The sequence below is a fragment of the Molossus molossus genome, unplaced genomic scaffold, assembly GCF_014108415.1.
Source record: "Molossus molossus isolate mMolMol1 unplaced genomic scaffold, mMolMol1.p scaffold_m16_p_8, whole genome shotgun sequence".
NCBI classification, from domain to species: Eukaryota; Metazoa; Chordata; class Mammalia; order Chiroptera; family Molossidae; genus Molossus; species Molossus molossus.
The window spans coordinates 69,912,013-69,931,360 of NW_023425402.1; the positions used below are offsets into that span (position 1 = coordinate 69,912,013).

Consider the following 19,348-nt stretch of genomic DNA (forward strand, 5'->3'; position numbering starts at 1 on the left):
ATGAATACAAGTCAGGTTATCAAATCCTTATGTTTGGAGAGTTTCTGCAGCCAGATAACTCTCTGGGAGCACGGAGACAGCAAATAAGGCTAAGAAAGGCTCCCTGGCACTTCAGATACTCTCAGTGTTTTGTCTCTGGTGCCTTGGGACAATTGCCCACTCCAGCCACTGCTATGATGACCTGCCCCCATGGACTCTGATCACCTTCTTGCCACTGTTCAAATATTTGATTCCTACCTGGAAGCTTTTCTGTGGATACTGAAATGAAAGAAACAGCAGAACCATGCAGGCCCACTGCACATTAAGAATAAGGCCCCTGTGGTTAATCAATACATAATGGGGCTGTCAGATAAATTATTTGCCTTCCCCTACTTGCACGACAGCCCAAGAATCAGTCCTTTACATGTCCTCACAGAAGGCATTCTGAGAAGATTAAGCAATCCACCGCACTGATGACAGCTAGCCATCCATGGGATAACGAAGTTTTGATGGTGTCTCCCTTCCCAGCCTCTCTTGCCTTTCTCCGCATTCCATCTTCTTAGGCTGGGATTATACACTTTTATTTCAGTCTTTGCTTTCTGGGTACCTAGGCTAAGGTGGAAGGGAAGAGAAAAGAAGCTCTTTCTTGATCTGGCTGACATTATTTTCTCTGAAAATGACCAAGGACAGAGATCAGTTAATTATTGATTTCAAATTTTGTCCATTTGTACTTTATCAAAGCAACATGTGATGTGTCAACTTGCCTATACTGAACTATATTGCCCAGAATTCCCTTTTATGTATGTTTTTAGATAGGGTGGGCTACAAGGGACAATCTCTCCTAAGGGTTGGAGATGGGAGGGAGAGAGTCACCATTTTGTGGCATAAACACACTTTCAGTCAAACACTAATCTAAGTGCTGCTATGAAGGGATTGAACAGATGTATTTAAAGTTGCAAGTCAGCTAATTTTAAATGAACCAAAAGAGAGATTATCCTAGATGGCAGGACTGAATCAGTTTTAAAAGAAAGGCTTGGACTTTCCCTGAGCAGAGCTCCAAACAGCAGCCAAGGGTCCAATAGGTCCCCTGGAACTCCAGCCTGCTGTGGTCTTTCCACCTGACCACCTGCCGGTGCGTTTCAGGCTTGTTGAGCCCACCCCCATAATTGTGTAACTAATTCTTTGTTCAGAAAGAATCCATACATATGTATTAAACTTGAACCTTTTTTCTTTACATATAGGTAGCCACCTAATGTACCTATATGCTAGACTTTTTTTTTTTATCTGCCTTTGGAGATAACAAAAATGACCATAAAACAAACCACAGTATATTATATTGAGTTAGTTTTTATTATATTGTACCTATTATGTGACTGAAACGTAGCACTGTGAAATCAGAAGATAGAGACCACACCGTCCCTGTCCTCTAGGGACTCGCAATCCAATAGGAAAGATAGACACATATGTGTGATTATTTTATACAGTGTCATCTGTCACAATCGAAGCAAGCCCAGATCATTACACTGGAGTGGCTTCTGATTCTTTGATTCAAGAGTCATAGTACCTAATCAAGTTGTCAGCCCAAGGATGATATTTTTTTTTATGACAGATCACAATGTGATTGTTGGCATATAAGAGAAAGTGACATTGTTATATCAAAATAAGGTTCCTATCATTCATATCTCTAAAAATGAATATTAGGGATAGAATTGTTGTCAAACCTATTCTCAGTCTTGCATTGAGTACTATTCACCCAAATACCAAATATATGAAAACTATTTAAAGAGGAAGCAATGATCTGTTATTAAAATATAAATTTCTAATAAAATTAGAAATTTTATGTTTAAAAATCTATTATATCAATAGATGCTGAAAAAGCCTTCGACAAAATCCAGCATCCATTTCTGATAAAAACGCTCAGCAGTGTGGGAATAGAGGGATCATATCTAGACATAATAAAAGCCATATATGAAAGACCTACAGCCAACATCATACTCAATGGGCAAAAACTAAAAGCATTTCCCTTAAGAACAGGAACGAGGCAAGGATGCCCACTTTCGCCACTCCTATTTAACATAGTACTGAAAGTCTTAGCCACAGCAATCAGACAGGAAGAAAAAATAAAAGGGATCCAAATTGGAAAGGAGGAAGTGAAATTGTCATTATTTGCAGATGACATGATACTGTACATAGAAAACCCCAAAGACTCCACCAAAAGCTTACTAGACTTAATAAATGAATTTGGCAAAGTAGCAGGATACAAAATTAATGTCAAGAAATCGATGGCATTCTTATACACCAATGATGAACTCACAGAAAGAGAAACTAAGCAAACAATCCCATTTACCGTTGCGGCAAAAAAATTAAGATACCTAGGAATAAACTTAACCAAAGAAATAAAGGACCCATTCGCAGAAAACTACAGGTCTTTGAAAAAAGAAATAGAGCAAGATATAAAAAAGTGGAAGCACATACCCTGTTCATGGATTGGGAGAATTAACATCATTAAAATGTCCATATTACCCAAAGCAATATATAGATTCAACGCAATCCCCATCAAAATACCAACGGCATACTTCACAGAACTAGAACAATTACTTCAAAAGTTCATATGGAACCAAAAAAGGCCTCAAATAGCCACAGCAATCTTGAAAAGGAAGAACAAAGTTGGAGGGATCACTATACCAGATTTCAGGTTATACTACAAAGCCACCATAATCAAAACAGCCTGGTACTGGCACAAGAACAGGTATATAGACCAGTGGAACAGAATAGAGAACCCAGAAATGGACCCAAGGCAATTTGCTCAATTAATATTTGACAAAGGTGACAAGAGCATACAGTGGAGTAAGGACAGCCTCTTTAATAAATGGTGCTGGGAAAATTGGACAGTTACTTGCCGAAAAATGAAACTAGACCATCAACTTACACCCTACACCAAAATAAACTCAAAATGGATAAAAGACTTAAATGTAACTCATGAATCCATAAAAATCCTAGAGGAGACTGTGGGCAACAAAATCTCAGACATCATACGCAGCAGAATTTTTACTGACACATCACCTAAGGCAATAGAAACAAAGGAGAAAATGAACACATGGGACTACATCAAACTCAAAAGCTTCTGCACAGCGAAAGTTACAATCATCAAAACGGAAAGGCTACCCACTGTATGGGAGAGCATAATTGCCAATGATATATCAGATAAGGGATTAATTTCCAATACATATAGAGTGCTCATACAACTCCACAAAAGGAACACAAAGAATCCAATTAAAAAATGGGCAGAGGAACTAAATAGACACCTCTCCAAACAGGAAATACAAATGGCTAAGAGACATATGAAGAAATGCTCATCATCACTAATCATCAGAGAGATGCAAATCAAAACAACAATGAGGTATCACCTCACCCCTGTCAGAATGGCCGCCATCAACAAACCATCAAACAACAAGTGTTGGTGAGGGTGTGGAGAAAAGGGGACTCTAGTACACTGCTGGTGGGAATGCAGACTGGTGCAGCCACTATGGAAAACAATATGGTGTCACCTCAAAAAATTAAAAATTGATCTTCCATTTGACCCAGGGATCCCACTTCTAGGAATATACCCTAAGAAGCATAAAACACCAACAAGTAAGAATATATGTACCCTGCTACATCTTTGTAGCAGCACTATTTACAATCGCTAAGATCTGGAAACAGCCCAAGTGCCCATCAGTAGACGAATGGATCAAAAAGCTGGGGTACATATACACAATGGAGTAGTATGCAGCGGTAAGAAAGAAAGATCTCTTATCCTTTGAGACTACTTGGAGGGACCTGGAAAGTATCATCCTAAGTGAAACAAGCCAAACAGAGAAAGACAAATTTCATATGATCTCACTGATTTGTGGAATATAATGAACATAACAATTTGAGGAATGGGGTAGTCCCAGAGACGCGGAAGCAGGGTACAGACTGACAATCCCCTAAGGAGTGGGGAGGTGGGGGAGGTATGAACCACAGAACTTATACGCATGTATGCATGAACAGTGGACATGGACAACAATCTGGGGAAGGGGCAGGGAGGGGAGGGGGAGGAGGGAATCAGTGGGGGGAAAAAAGGAGAATCATCTGTAACAAAAATTAATCAATAAAAAATAAATTAAAAAAATCTATTATATATGTAACGTATTTTTATTTTCATCAGTTTTGTAAAAATAATCATTATGGCCCTGGCTGGTTTGGCTCAGCGGTTAGAGCGTCCGCCTGCGGTCCGGAGAGGCCCGGGTTCGGTTCCCACTAAGGGCATGTACCTCGGTTGCAGTTTGTCCCCGGCCCTGGTTGGTCGTGCGGATGGCAGCCACTCGATGTGTCCCTTTCACATCGATGTTTCTCTCTCTCTCTCTTCCTCTCTCTCCCTCCCACTCTGTCTGTACAAAAAATGGAAAAATGTCCTCAGATGAGGATTAAAAAAAAATAATAATAATAATCATCATTATGATAACATACCAATCCAGAAGAAACTAACACTTAGAGCATAATGGTCAGAAAAAAATTTAATTTAAAATTTAAATATAAATCACTATGTTGTATACCTGATACTATGTAATAATATACATATAATTGTAAAATATTTTTTAATTTAAAAATAAACATAGGTGGTAAAACATATATACATATATTTTAATTTCATAGACGTATGGTAAGGACATCTATAAAAAGTTTCAAGCATAAAATATATTAGAATAGCATTAGCTGGTGTGATTATTATATGTCAATTTGATTGGGCCATGGGGTGTGCAGATATTTGGTCAAACATTATTCTGAGTGTTTCTATGAGGACATTTGTGAATAAAATTGACACTTAAATCAGTGGACTGGGTAAAGTGAATTGCTCTCCATTTGTGGGTGGGCCTTATCCAATCGGTTGAAGGTCTGAATAGAACAATGGCTGGCTCACCACTGATCCAAAAAGGCACAGGTCAGTCTTCAAACTGGCACACTGGCCCTTCCTGGCATACAGCAGCCTGCCAGACTTCAGGCCTGAACAGGGCTACTGGCTCTGCACATTCGGGACTTACCACCTTCCACAATCATGTGAGATAATCCCCTATAAATAAATCTTTACACATATATCTCCTATTGGTTCTGTTTCTCTAGAGAACCATGACTAATATGGGTACTAGTATGAAATGAAAACATTAATTCAAGAATAAAAAATGTATATAGGCACAGAGAGTGAGCCAAGATGCTACGCTCATGGACCTGGAGTTGCAGAAGGCCTTCACAGAGCTCGAAGCTGAAGTTATTGACGATCAACAGAAGCTTGCAGACATACAGACTGAACAGGTAAACAGAACAAAAAAGCATACCCATCTTACAGATACGGAGACTATGACATTAGTAGACGAGACTAACATGTATGAAGGTGTAGAAAGAATGTTTATTCTACAGTCCAAGTAGGTAATTTATAATCAGCTGTTAGACAAACAAAAAATAGTAGAAGAAAAAATTAAAGAATTGAAACAGGGAAAATCTTACCTGGAGCACTGCATGAAGGAAGGCGAGGACAACAGCCAGGACATGCTGATGGCATGAAGGGTACAGTAGGAAGCCTCTAGGGAAGCTTTTCCTCCTGACCCCTAAAATTCCTGGAAAGTACGAGAAGTCTCTGCTTTACCCTGATGGACATTTTATCTAGATGGTCTGGTAACCTATGTTTTCGACATCACCCTGAGCCCATTTCAAACCTCAATCCTGTAGTATTTATCCTGACTCTGCCTGCGATCCTTGCCCAGGGCAGACAGGAGAGTCATGAATTCCCAGGAGAGGAAAGATGGGAGCCAGGACAGATAGGCAGGCTCTTCCCATGTCCCCTACTAGTCATGCTGGTCAGACCAATAAGAAGCATCTGTGCCAATCTGCTAAGTCTGCTTTTTGAGCTGACGGATAAGAACAGAGAGGCTGAGGCTATCTCTGCCTGAGCTCCTCCCTGTCCCTCTCTGGGGCTGTGGCCCTGATCCTTCTGTATTAGAGCCTTCCCCTCTCCTTTTGCCCTTTCTGTCCTTCGAGTAAACCCCTCAAACTCATAGCCTCCATGGAAGGTACAGATGAGAAAGAAAGGAGACCAGAGCATAGCTGAATTTAAGTGAGGACAGCAGTTCCTCGATGGCAGTCTGCTAAAGATTCTTCTCCTGCTTCCTCCCAAACATTCCAAAAGAAGGTTGAGTAATAAACCAGCAGCACCTCCAAGCCTGTTTCCCTTCGGTCAATGTCGCACGGTGGGCACTACAACCTGAGGCCTCCTAGAGGCTCGGGGGCAGTGGTGTGCTGCAGCTGGCTTATACTGGCTTGGGAGAGGTACTTACGCAGTTTTCAGGAATTGTGTTGCAAGCCAGTTGTTAAACACAGCCAATAATAAAAATTAAATTATGTAATTTTACAACTAAATTATTAAAGAACAGGTCATAAATATTCAAGACATCTCTTTTCCAAAAACAAAACAAAACAAAAACAAAAACAAACTACGTATAATGTCTAGTCATTAAATAGCTTATTAATTTTTAAAATGAATAATGCTAATTTTTTATTCATTATGGTATACAGATTACGTTGGATACATATTTAAAAGTGGAATAAAAGTTGTATTCTGGAATGAGGTTTCACAAACTTTTTTGTAAAGGACTTGATAGCAAATATTTTTAGACTTTGTAGACCATACAGTCTCTGCATAGTAACTATGAAAATCTACAGTAGTACAAAAGCAGCCTGAAACAATGTGCAAATGAGAGAACAGTGCTATCTTCTAATGAAACATTATTTACAAAACAAGTAATTTGGGCCATGTGTGGTAGGCAGTTAGCACAATATTTATATTGTGCTAAAGATTATGTTTCTGATGACTACTTACACCCATGATGAAAAATTTTAAGATACCAATTTGAAAAGGTGTGAAGGTACACATCATTTTTCAAAAGCCTTTAGATGGAGCCTAAGCAAAGGGTTGTGCAGATCAAGGCCACTGTTGTGAAGAATGAGGAGGAGGACAGGAAGACCTAGCCAGCTGAGGAGGAGAGAAGGGACATTCCAAGGGGCAGCATGATCAAAGGCACAGAGTGGGAAACAGCATGGTGTGTTTCTGCTCCTATAACAGCTCAGTGGTGGGTTAAGAGGTGAAGCTGGGCTGGAAGATAAGGACCAGATGTCAAAGACCTTTATATGCCCTGCTAAGGAACTTTGACGTTGTCCTGTGGGTATTGAGAAGTCACTGAAAATGTTTAAGCAAGAGAGTGACATTAGTGAGGTTACTGGCATGCAAGATGAACTTGGAAGTGCAGGGCTAGAAGAAAGGTCATTTAGGAGACCATTACTGTAATGAAGTTGGAGGTTGAGAAGTACCTGAGCTGTGGCAGTGGGACTAGGAATGGCTGCACACAGACCTAAGAAATATACATAATGACGGGCCTTCATCACTGGCTGCTGGTTGCACAGGTCAGAGAAAAGGTCAACGTGTTGATAAGGATTTTACTTTGATGTCGGGGTGGAATATGTTGTCACCAACTGAAATAGTCTTCAAGAAATAGTGCCAGTGGAATAATGGTGTTGAGAACATTTTAAAAATTTTGATTTTTAGGTATCTTTAAACATCTAATTGGAGTGGTTAAAAAGGCCGTTGGATAGAAGGACTGAAAGTCATGTAAGTGGCCTTGACTAGGGACATACATTTTAGAGCGATTTTCATATCATTGGTCTTTGAAAACATGAAAATGGACAATTTCTTGCATAGAGTGAGTGCCAAATGGAAAGAACAGCTTCTAAGGATAGAGCTTCCCGGGATATCAATACTGAAAAGACCATTGAAGAGAAATCCACTCAAAGGAAAAGGAAAAGTCAAGAAAAGGCTCAAAGTCTCACAAGAGTATGTTCTTTTTAAATACAAGCTAAAGTTTTCAGGACTAAATGCTGGTTAACAGAGTCAAATCTAGTGGGTGAGAATAGTAAAATAAAGATCGAACATGTCCTTTGTAATTAGGACCTTGTAAAGTGAAATTTCAAAAATCTCCTGAGAGCAAAAGCTAGATTACAATCGATCATGTGTGCACGAGAAGTAAGAAACCAGAACCTTGAGAAGTTTGAATGAAAAGAGGAATAGACAGGAGATTAAAGAGTTATTTAGGATAGATTTTTAAAAATCCATGTGTATGGGTTGAAGGAAAGATCCCAGGATAAAAGACACAGGGAGCCTAAAGGTTAAAATTAAGGAAGCAACTGAGGAAGCCTGGCCTTGGTGAAGAAGGATGAGGGTGGATAAATCCACATGAGAATGGAGGAGAAGTGATGAAGAATAAGTGAGATTGGAAAACAGAGGGGGATCAAATCCAGAACATTCAAAGTCCTCATAGAGGAAGAAAGACAATCTACAGAGAATGAGAAGGAAAGTGAGGGAGGCGAGGTGGAAGGACATAAATTGATTTAAGCCCTTAAGGAAAGTGGAGAAAATTTGAAACAGACGTTGAGAAAAAGAGAGTTGAGTTAACCATGTGTCAGACATTGTTAGTGTTTAGCAAATATCTATCTTGTTCTCTACATTTCCTGAGCATTCATGCATCTAGGAGGGCTCATGTGAGCAGAAGTGATGTGTCATATCCACTCTAAGACAGTTTACAGTGGGTACACCTGCTCCATGCTCTCTCTCTCCAGGCTGTGAGGATCTTAAAGCCTAATGGCTCCAAACAGAAGATCTATCAAGTGTTATCAGACTATAATAGGAGCAGAAAATAAGCCTTATGTGTTAAATGGCTGAGCTATTTGCATGTATTTGTTATGCAGCATAGATAAACTTATCATCACTAAGGTACCAAGAATAAATAAAAGGTTGCTACCAGGCTGACAGATCAGGATTTTCAGAAATGAAATTTGTAGTCCATTGACTTTCAGCTCTCTGTGCATAGACATTGAAGAAGGCAGGGTTGGGATTAATTCGTGTCAACTGTGTTGGGGACGGGGGGTGGGGGGGGGGAGGAAGGAAGGGACAGATGATTAAGCAGTGAGGAAGGTTAGGCTGAGGGGAAAGTATCAGGGAGTGTGGGTCTCTTCTAGTTTGAAAAGTGGGTATATTGAGGAATTCAGAGTGAGACTGAAGAATGGAAGATGTAGTCAAAGAGTAGAAAGTTAAATTTGTGATTTTCAAAGTAAACTATTTCCAGGTAATGGTTTCAGTTTATGCATTTCCCCGAGGGACCATAGCTGCTGTGAGGTATACATAAAAGTTAGGCTGGTCCAGAAATTTCTGAGGGGAATTACTGCCTGTCTCATCTACATGAATGCTGAAACTATACGAACAAATTAAAGTTCCAATTTAATGGTTCAAAATTGTCCTTAAGTTAGTAGAATAAAATATTCACAAATGTTATTTTTAAAAGACTTCCTTGTTTATTTCCTGTCACATAGTGCTTTCAGTTGCAAGACACAGAAATGCTTTATAGACTTTTTGCTAAAGGAACACTATCTTAGGGCAGGGAAACATGACCAGTATTTACCCAGCCGTTTAATTTTAACATGAGAGTTAAATTAATAAAAACAAATATAGGTTAATACCTTAATGTGAACTCTAATAAATTCTGATAAGAAGGATATATATGGTGAATTCAAAATATGAATTTAAATTTTATCCTCAAGGACAGTTAGGCGTAAGTAACTGAATTGTAATGCTATTACTGCATAAAATAATTACTTTAGGTACAAAGAAAGGTTATTAATCCATTGGAATTTACATATCATATTTTTTCGATTGGCTACTGATAGTTCATTTTATTATGATTTAGACATTACATTTAACTGAATTTTCAGGTATCATAGCCTGTGATCTTACAAACTTTCTTCTGTATTTTGATGTACAACCTTAATATGATTATTGTAAGTTTTTGATAGAAAAACCCTGACACTGAGAAAGAAATATTAATGCTCACTTGTAGACATATGTAAATGACTATTGGAAAAAAAATAATTTTAATGAGGTAGTACTTTATAGAACTTGGGAAATTTGCTTAATAAATGTAGTCTGAGTTCATCAGTGCCCAGAAACCACACGAGTTGGGCCAAGTAAGGGCTACAGCTAGCTCACCGTGAAGGAGGACGGAGACTGGGCCTCACCTTCCCTGCAGCCTACCCCAACAAAACTAATTTGCCAACCCTATTTGTTTTTTATTGCTGTTGAACAAATTACCACAAACTTAGTGGTTTGAACAACATGAATTTCCTACCTTACAGTTTGGTAGGACAGAAGTCTAATATTGGTCTTCATGGGCTATAATCAAAGTCTGTGCAGGGTTGTTTTTTTTCTATTTGCTCTGAGTGTGTAACTGTTTTCTTGCATGTTTTTTTAGAGGCCACCCACATTTCTTCGCTCACGGGGTCCCCTTCTCCATCTCAAAGCCATCGATGGTGGGTTGTGTGGTCACACTGCATCACTCTGACACTTCTGTTTTCCTCTTCCACTTTTGAGAACCCTTGAGATTACACTGGTACCACCTTGAGAATCCAGAATAATCTATTTTGAGGTCAGCTAGTGATTAGCAACCTTAATTCCATCCACTACCTTAATTTACTTTTGCTATTTAAGTGAATATGCTCACAGGTTTCAGGGATTATCATGTGGGCTTCTTCAGGACACCATTCTTTGGTCAACTATATCAACCATTTTAAATTTAAGAACTTTGCCCTGGCCGGTTTGGCTCAGCGGTTAGAGCGTCGGCCTGCGATCCAGAGAGACCCAGGTTCAGTTCCCACTAGGGGCACGTACCTTGGTTGCAGTTTGTCCCCGGTCCTGGTTGGGTCGTGCAGGAGGCAACCACTCAATGTGTCCCTTTCGCATCAATGTTTCTCTCTCTCTCCCTCCCTCCCATTCTGTCTGAACAAAAGATGGAGGAATGTCCTCGGGTGAGGGTAAAAAAAATAATGATAAAAAAAATCAATAAATTTAAGGACTTTGACTCATTTCTCCCTTTCCAGGTGGTCCCTGCCCTCTGTCTTCACTGCACCTAGAGTCAAATTTCTCAACACAATGTGCTCATGTTCTTCTCCTTCACATCATAATTTTGCAGAATTCCAGTGGCTCCAGGATACAGCCATACCTCTTAGTATGGCAGCCCGGCCTGCCTCAGGATGGCTCCTGCCCAGTGCTCCAGCCTCGTTTTCCTCAAAGTGTACCCCTCTCATACCTTCTCTTCTCACACATCGAGTCTCTTGCACTTTGAAAAATACGCAGAATCAGCTGTGCCTTTGCACACAACGTTTTATTACAAAACTCCCTGACTCCCTCCACCTCACTGTTCACCCAGTACCCATCACAGAGCTCTCAGCTCAGATCTCCCTCCTTCAGCAAACCTTTCCCCATCTACTGTCTCCTTGTGCCTCCAACACAAAACCTGAGTGTGATAACCAAAAAATTGGTTCCAAGAGCACTTCATCATTCTCTCCATTGTAGTAAATAGCATTCTGTCTTGCAACTACGTAGTATTTGTTATTTTCCTTTGTTTGACTATACATTCCTTAAGGGTTGGATGCATGTATAATTCATATTTGTATGACCAGCACCTAATCCAGTATCAGGGCTTTCAGTATAGTGTTTTTAACCTTATATTATTACTCATTAGTGGGAGGGTCACGGTATAAGACTAGGTTTGACCATCATTTATTTCTTTTTCTTTTTCTTTTTTTTTTATCCTCATCCGAGGACATTTTTCCATTTTTTGTACAGACAGAGTGGGAGGGAGAGAGAGGAAGAGAGAGAGAGGGAAACATCGATGTGAAAGGGACACATCGAGTGGCTGCCACCCGCACGACCAACCAGGGCCGGGGACAAACTGCAACCGAGGTACATGCCCCTAGCGGGAACCGAACCCGGGTCTCTCTGGACCGCAGGCGGACGCTCTAACCGCTGAGCCAAACCGGCCAGGGCGACCATCATTTATTTCTAATGAAATGAAACACAAAAAAAGAATATAAGTATGAAGGTCATTGTTTTGTGAAAAATTATTTAGGTTAAATATACATATGTAATTGTGTTATCATGTAAAATAGATATTTTATCTTGACTTGGTCATGATAAAATATTGCAAGCTACTCAGTAATATAAATGATTGCAGAACAGATTATGTACAGACAAACAGTTACATCGCCAATACTAGTCCTATGTGCCTCTTGTCTCTACAGACCTTTGGGAATTCCTTTTTATTATAAGTTTGAACCAGACTTTTTCTGGCCTTCCCTTCACCTGGATGGCTGCCTCAGCCTGAAGGGAGAGTGTCCCGCAGGTGAGATGCCTCCATCTCCACCTCGGTGGGAATAAGGAGGCATATCTCAAGGAAAGCTGGGAAAACTCTCTTAGGAGCCTTGATTTATTTCCCAGGAATGTTTGGTAATGAGCAGCTACCCTTGTACTAGAGCCTGCAGAGGGTCTCCAGTATCTGTCACCTCAGCCCTGAGGTGGCAACAGCTGAAGTGGCAGAGGCACAGGAGTCCTGCTGGCCTGGGGGTGACAGCCAGTCCCCTGTACACAGCCCCCACACAATTCATCCACGCTGTGACACAGCCCGTCCGTCCCATATCAATGAACTAAAAATATTAGTTGTAAAGAAGGCAGTCATTTCTGTAATGCTGGAGGCAAGTTCAAATTGGAGTCATAGAGAATCCTTGGAACGGATTTTTATTTCTTTAATAAGGTCTGAACAAACATCTGCTACTGTGGCTACATTGTTTCCATGTATTTGTTTACTTGTCAGTTTTCAAAAAAGTATTTGAAGTAACTTAACCTATCTCATGTAAAGGCAAAGGGAGAAAAACATAAAACAATTTTTAGAAAAAAGATTTTAGAGAGGTAAAAAAAGTTCTTCTGTAATATATCTACAGAACTTAAACCCTCTCTATCCCTTGTCTAATCATTTTTATAGAGTTTGATGAACTTTTTTTTTTTATCCTCACCCAAGGACATTTTTGCATTTTGTCTTCAGATAGAGATGGTGGCGGGAGGGGAGAAACATCAATGTGAAAGGGACACATCGAGTGGTTGCTACTGCACGACCCAACCAGGGCCGGGGACAAACTGCAACCGAGGTACATGCCCTTAGCGGGGACCGAACCTGGGTCTCTCTGGACTGCAGTCTGATGCTCCAACCGCTGAGCCAAACCGGCCAGGGTGAGTTTGATGAACTTAGTGGGGGGAGGGCAAGGCATTAGTAAGAATGAAACATTTAATTTGCAATAACCTGTGGGAAAGGGATCTTTTCTCAGCAATGTGAGGACTCTGTGTGGACCACTGAGATGGGCAAACGTTGGTCATTCTCTCTCTGGTTAAAACAATTTCCTGTGAGTCCCGTCAGTTTACGGGATATCAAATATGCTTCTCTGTCGGATACACTCACCTTCTCCTTCTAAACAGGAAAGTAGAACAAGAGAACTTGTGAATATGAAAACAAAGGAGTCCTTTTTCTCTCACACCTCCACTTACAAATAATGAGGTTTGTTTTCCGTTTTATTTTTCTCCTCGGTAGTCGGAGCAGCTGCTGTAAAGGGGCTTTGTGTTTGGCAGGGTGGCTACGTAGGAAAGTGGGGGGCAGTGCGTAATTCACGAAAGCCCAGGAATAAAGAAATGACAAGCGAATAACTGAGCAGAGGAAAAGGTGAGGGCGGGAAGGAAAGAGGCAAGCTGGCTCTTCCAGTAAAAATTAATTTGAACGTTTGGGCTGAAAAATTTACAGTGAAGAGCATAGAATGAAAATAAAATCAGTGCAGGGAAAAGAATGTTAAGAACTAAGCAAGAACCACTAATGTTTGATGACCTGTCAACTCCCAAATGAAAAGCAGGTGTCCCCTCTCTTTCCCCAGCTCTGCTTCTGCGCGAAGGCTCAGGGTTTCCAAAGGGAAAGACAGGCTTCGATTACAACCAAGATCACTTAGATCACACTGGGTGTACGCATCTCCTTCTGTTTTCAAGTATTGCTGAAGGACGTGAGCCAGTTTGGTCCCCTAAATGAGGTTTCATTTCGAAACACTAGAAAATGTGGTATCGTAACTTATGTATGCCAAATAATTTTAAAAGGGTAACCCTTTAATGATGGTAAGTGGCTGAAATGTACTGTTATTTTAATAGAAAATATAAATATCAAGAAAGACCAAAAGGATATTATCTAAAATTCTGAAGTTCCTTAGGTTTTTCTTACTAAAAACTGTGGATCGGTGTCATGGAGAGTTTGAATTTAAGAGTGACCCTACTGCCCTGGCCGGTTTGACTCAGCGGTTAGAGCGTCAGCCTGCAGTCCAGAGAGACCTGGGTTCGTTTCCTGCGAAGGGCACGAACCTCGGTTGCAGTTTGTCCCCGGTCCTGGTTGGGTGGTGCGGGTGGCAGCCACTCAATGTGTCCCTTTCATGTCGTGTTTCTTTCTCTCTCTCTCCTTCCCACTCTATCTGAACAAAAATGGGAAAATATCCTCAGGTGAAGATAAAAAAAAAAAAAAAAGAGTGACCCTACTTTTGTACACATAAACTCAAAGGAGAATTATTTTCTTAACTTTTTAGTGTTGTAATCCAAATTACATCTATTTAGATTACTCTTCACTTTATAAATTATAGAGCTTTAGATATGATTCCAGCCCTGGCCAGTTTGGCTCAGAGGTTAGAGCGTTGGCCTGCGGTCCAGAGATATGATTCCAAAATTGCAAATATAGCTATATATTATTCACTAAAATATATTTTTTCATTAAATATAAAGAAAAGACAATGAAAACATTATTTTTTCTTAAAGACTTTATAAGTCCAGAGTATGATTCTGCTCAAACTTTGTGACAATGTGTTTATTTATCTGTCTATCTCCTGGGTAATATCTGGAATTATACAGTGTCCTACTTAGCCTTTTTCTCTAATGACAAGTTCACATTTTATAAGTGTTTAGAAGAGGGATTCTGGTTCCCCTTCTGAGGTGCAGCATTAGTATGAGAAACTGCCACTTTTTATCAGCACTTCAAACTGTATCATTCGAAAACCCACCAAGAGTAAAATCTAATTAGCCAGCCCCCCCTGTGGCTGGAGCTGCAGGAAGCCCTAGAGCCTCTTCCTGGCAAGGCGCTGAGTGAAGGGAGGGAGCCCAGGGCACAGCTGGGAAAGGTTAGCTCTGTCCACAGTCTCCTCGGGCGCGCAGACCCCTGGCGAGGAGAGGGTTGGTGGAAGCCTGCCTGGAGCTTTCTCCGGGCAGCAGGGTCACGTATGCGGGACACATCACATAGCACCTGTGGCATTATCACTCGTCCATCCCATATTAAAATAAGCAACTCATTTCTCCCCGCTCTTTCTGTTCGGGAAGAGAAATAATGGCACAATTATACATTTTGTTTGAATATTAAAGGATAACATCATTGAAAAATATTGATATGTATTTTATTCACAGAGTCAACACACAGATCCTTTGCACAGAGGTCAAGGAAACAAGCAGTCAGGATGGTTTTCTCTAGGTTAAAATATTAGGGCTCAGGAGGGGTAAGAGGAGGGAAAAAATCACAGAAAGAAAGTACTTTTGATCTCTTCTTTCTTGAGGATGTTTATTCTAAAATGTGTGTAAAATATACATGCATATTTACAAAATACACATGGATATATGTATATGTAATTTATACAGAAATAAATATATTTAACGCTGTATAATATATACACACATGTGTGTGTATTTAATTTTTTAATGAAGAAGAGGTCATTTTTAATTTTGGTAACTTTTTAAATTTTCTTTAAATTTTTTTACCCTTTATTGATTTTAGAGAGAAAGGAAGGGAGAGGCAGAGAGAGAAACATCGATGAGAGAAAACATCAACTGGCTGCCTCCTGCATTCCCCCCCTGGGGATTGGGCCCACAACCTGGTCACGTGCCCTGAGCGGGAATTGAACTGGCGACCTTTTGGTTCATGGGTTGACGCTCAACCACTGAAACACACTGGCCAGGCAATTTTGGTAACTTTTTAAATTGATGAGTTTCCATCTTTCTTTCCTGTTTGGGAACAACTCCCTATTACGGATCATCTTGTTGAAAGGTAATAATAGTCTTCTTCCTACCAACACCAGGCGAGAATTTCTCTTGCTCTGCCCTAGTAAGAGTTGCATATGCATGTTACTTTGCAACCACTACTCAGATGGCCCGTCACTTGAGTGAATGTCAGAAAGAGTGAGCAACAGTAAGAATTCTTTCAAGGATGCAGTAGAGACCATGTCGTGGAGCCTCAGAGAACTACCCTTTCTACTGTTTCTGCAGGACTATAGCCCTTGTGCTTCTGATTTTTCACATCGAAGCAGTTCTCCCAGTGCTAAGCCCAGCTCTCAGATTCCGACTCATTTTGTGGCCCCACATATCCTGTTAATGTTTCTTAATTTTTGCTTAAGCAAGTCAGAATCGGTTTTTTGTTTTTGTAACCAATTGCATACAAGATGATGCAAATGTTGAAAATAGCTTCAGTTTCAATCTTGCCATCTAAGATCTTCTTTCCAATTTAAAATAAATTCTTAAAACTACCCAGTTAGTAGTTGTATATAAAAGGAGTTACATAATTAAAAAATAATAACTTTTGTACACCTAAACACATCCTCCCAACATAATGGGAAAATAATAAGACTTTTGGAATTAGAAGAAAGTTGAAACTCACTCTCCTATATCTGGACACTTGAAATGTACTATATTTGTCCTTTATAGAAGTCACTATTGTAAATGTTCTTGATGAAAATATTAATGATATTGTAGCAATATGAATACATTTTTATAAATTATATAAAGAAAAGCTCACTTACTATTTTTCACCTACAAGTTCATTCCAATTACCTTCAAATCACGTGGTATATACAGATTGAAACATAAGAAATTCTATCAGAAGTAGTCACAAAACCAATACAAATCGTAATACCTCCCAATACAATGACCTATTTTTAGTGTTAGGAATCACTCTATATTTAAGTTGTCATGAGATACAAAAAGGTATTTTGTAGAAATTTTAAGAATGGCTTTTTCACCTAAAAATGTTTTTTTTAATATAATTTACTGTGGAGTAGGAATATTAAGTATTATTTTTGTATATACTTGAGGAAGAGCATCTTCAAATAAGTTAAAGCCACTCCAGCCAAAATTCTTGGTCAAGAATTCTATAAAGAGATTAAAATAATGTTATTAAAAGAGATGGCTTAATCAACAGAGTTATGAAACTTTTAACAGTGCACAGCTATTAACACACATGTATGCACAGGTAACCTCTTAACAGGCTTATCTACAAAAAGATGATGAAAACCTAAGATGATGATGAATTAAAAGCTGGCTTTCTATAAAATCTTGAACTACTTTGAGATTAAAAAAGAAAAAAAAGGACTATCTTGTTTTCCTGAAAGACACTACTTGGCTAAAGCCTTCTTAGTAGGTAGAATATGAAAAAGCTATAGCATCTTGGAGGGAAGTCTCAGTAAACTTTCCAAATTGCAGGACTGTAGGATAGATTTAACAAACACATGAGGAGATGGAGTCAGAAATTTGTGATAATAATTGTAGCTCCTTTTATGTTTCTATATGTTTTGAAAGAAAAGATAATGTATATACTATAGAATATGTAAACTTTCAACTATGTAAAATTCTATAGAGAATAAAAAATAATGGTCTTGCCTGTAAAAGTGCAAGCAACAGAAAAGCAAAATAAGAGGTACTAATGCATAAACAATGATATATTACTACAGTTTTATCTGCTGTGATTGTCTAAATAGTTTCTTGCAGATACCATAAATTTGCACACTCTCTAAAAGATATGTAAAACAAGTTTTTAAAGATGCAAAGGAGATATTGAAGTTCTTAAAAAAAAAAAAGAAAAGAAACCTATAATAGCCCAAAATATACCAATCACCACTTTTAAAGCATACATAATCTCTCTCTAGTGACACCATCTATAAACTTCCTCACTGCAGGTGTTAGTGCTTCAAGGGACTCCAATTTGTTCTACTTGCTTTTCCCAAAACACCCTGGTTAAATCCCACAACCTACGCTCAGACAGATGAAATTTTATGGAGGAAATTACACAGTCAGGACCACTCATTTTCCTTTAAAATTAGGATGATGAAATTTTCAGTGGATATTTATTCATGTCAGTAAGCCTACCATACTTTCTAAGTATGGTAGACTTTTGTTACCCTCTGCTATGCTTATTTCACATCTTTCTTTATTCCTATATTTAGCATAGAGTTTATGATCCCAGGATCTACATGCTAGTAAAGATGTAAAACAATCCTCATACTTTGCAGGTGGAAGTATAATTGATTCAAAATTGTTTGGCTGTATCTACTAAAGTAATTCCACTTTTAGGCACTTTCCCAAGGGAAAAAGTGTATATACCAAAACACATGTGCAAGAACAATCATAGCAGTTTTACTCAAAATGTCCAGAGACTGGAAAGCAACCCATATGTCCATCTAAATGTCCATCAGATGAAAAAAACAACAACGTATATTTACACAATGGAATTCCACACAATGGAAAAGAACAATGGCTGATGCATGCACCAACATGGATGGAAGCCAGATGCATAAAAGCATATAATCTTGCATTTAATTTGTGCCAAGTTCCAACACCAGAAAAATCTATCGATGGTAATAGATGTCAGAATGATGATAGAAGTTTGATTGAGTGGGTACTGAATGCAAAGAAGCACCTGGAAACTTTGTAGGGTGCTACAATTGTTCTATTTCTCTATCTGGATGGTGGTTATGTGGACATATGTGAAAATTCATTGAGCTGTACACTTGGGAATGATATATATTTATATCTTGCGTTATGTATTTTTTCAAACTTTTTCATTTTGAAACATGTATAGATTCACAGAAGATTGTAGAAAATGTATAGGGAAATCATGAGCATCTTTCCTTAGCCTCTCCCAAATTTAACATCTCATACAACTATATTAAAATACCAAAACAAAGATATTGAGGTTGGTATAATTGATAGAGCTTATTTAGATATCATAGGTTTACACATGCCCTCTTTTATGTACATAGGTCAGTGCAATTTTGTTAATATTTAGCCTTGCATAACTACCAGCATAATCAAGATACTCAACTGTTAATACCACGACTTAACTTATGTTAACTCTTGATAGCCACACACCCTCTCCCTCTCCCCTGTCCCCAACTCCTGCAAATACTAATCTATTCTTCATTTTGCTAATTATATTATTTTATGATTGCAACATAATGTAGTATCTTGGCTTTTTTTACTCTGTGTGATTTCTTGGGATTCATCCAAGCTATTCTATGTAGCAATGGTTTGTTCCTTTTTATTGCTGAGAAGTATTCCACAGTTTATTTAACCATTTACCCATTGGAAGAC

The 19,348-nt window shown here is 39.0% G+C and overlaps 1 pseudogene; it reads left to right on the forward strand.

Moving 5' to 3' along the window:
- Positions 1–5,220: 5,220 nt before the first annotated feature.
- On the forward strand, positions 5,221–5,559 carry LOC118621970 (annotated as a pseudogene).
- The last annotated feature ends 13,789 nt before the right edge of the window (positions 5,560–19,348 follow it).